The sequence below is a fragment of the Papio anubis genome, chromosome 4 (genome assembly GCF_008728515.1).
Source record: "Papio anubis isolate 15944 chromosome 4, Panubis1.0, whole genome shotgun sequence".
Lineage (NCBI taxonomy): Eukaryota > Metazoa > Chordata > Mammalia > Primates > Cercopithecidae > Papio > Papio anubis.
In genome coordinates, this window is record NC_044979.1 from 26,809,737 (window position 1) to 26,811,458 (window position 1,722).

The window sequence follows — 1,722 nt, forward strand, 5'->3', positions numbered from 1 at the left end:
ATACTATTTCACACCAGTTAGAATGGAGATCATTAAAAAGTCAGGAAACAACAGGTGCTGGAGAGGATGTGGAGAAATAGGAACACTTTCACACTGTTGGTGGGACTGTAAACTAGTTCAACCATTGTGGAAGACAGTGTGGAGATTCCTCAAGGATCTAGAACTAGAGATACCATTTGACCCAGCCATCCCATTACTGGGTATATACCCAAAGGATTATAAATCATGCTGCTATAAAGACACATGCACACATATGTTTACTGTGGCACTGTTCACAATAGCAAAGACTTGGAACCAACCCAAATGTCCATCAATGACAGACTGGATTAAGAAACTGTGGCACATATACACCATGGAATACTATGCAGCCATAAAAAAAGGATGAGTTCATGTCCTTTGTAGGGACATGGATGCAGCTGGAAACCATCATTCTCAGCAAACTATTGCAAGAGTAGAAAACCAAACACTGCATGTTCTCACTCATAGGTGGGAATTGAACAATGAGAACACTTGGACACAGGAAGGGGAACATCACACACCAGGGCCTGTTGTGGGGTGGGAGGAGGTGGGAAGGATAGCATTAGCAGATATACCTAATTTAATTGACAGGTTAATGGGTGCAGCACACCAACATGGCACATGTATACATATGTAACAAACCTGCACATTGTGCACACGTACCCTAGAACATACAGTATAATAAAAAAAATTTTTTTTAAAAAAAGCGGGCGCTGCACCACCTCGAGTTGTGGTGCATCCAAAGTGACAAATACCAATAATTTGCTTATCTGATGAGAGCCTTGTTTGAAGAACATAAGAATGAAAAGGATATGATGAAGGCCACCCAGCTGCTGAAGGAGGCTGAGGAAGAATTCTGGTACTTTCAGCATCCACAGCCATACATCTTCCCTGACTCTCCTAGGGATGCCTCCTATGTGACATATGAGTGCTACAAGGTACCAGAATGGTGCTTAGAAGACGGGCATCCTTCTGAGAAAGCAGAGTATCCTGATTACTTTGCCAAGAGAAAACGGTGGAAGAAACTGCGGAGGGAAAGCTGGAAACGACAGGTTAAGCAGCTGCAGAAGCAAATGCCACCTGCCCAAAAGGAAGGTGATTTGCCCCCACTGTGGTGGCATATTGTGACCAGACCCCGGGAGCAGTCCATGTAGAGAGAGAGAGACCTCATCTTTCATGCTTGTGCGTGAAATACACTACAGAACATACACTTGCTCTAATAAAAAATCAGTGAAATAGGAGAAAAAAAAGAAAGCTTGCCAACCCCTACAGCTAGTATTATATTTAATGAAGAAACTAGATTGTTTCCCCTGAAAATCAGAAACAAGGAAAGAGGTCTCCTCTCACCACCCTATTTAGCATCATACTAGAAGTCCTAGCTAAGACGATAAGATAAGAATAAAAAAAATAAACAGATAAGGAAGGAAGAAATAAAACTGTCTTTGTTTGCAAATGTGATGATTGTCCATGTTGAAAATCCAAAAGAACTGACCAAAAAACAAAAAACAAAAACAAAAAAGTCTTGAAATGAACAAGCAATTATAGCAAGATTGCAGGATACAAGGTTAATACAAAAAATTTAATTGCTTTCCTATATACCCACAAGGAAAAAAATGGATTATAAAATTAAAAATACATCATCTATGTCAGCACCAAAAAATTGAAATAATTAGGTTCTAATCTAATAAATAAAATAAATACAGA

The 1,722-nt window shown here is 39.6% G+C and overlaps 1 pseudogene across 1 annotated transcript; it reads left to right on the forward strand.

The window, feature by feature from the left end:
* The first annotated feature begins 647 nt into the window (after positions 1 to 647).
* Positions 648 to 1,255, forward strand: LOC110742745 (annotated as a pseudogene). Its single transcript, XR_004183052.1, has one exon. The product of XR_004183052.1 is annotated as an NADH dehydrogenase [ubiquinone] 1 beta subcomplex subunit 9 pseudogene (transcript).
* Positions 1,256 to 1,722: the final 467 nt, after the last annotated feature.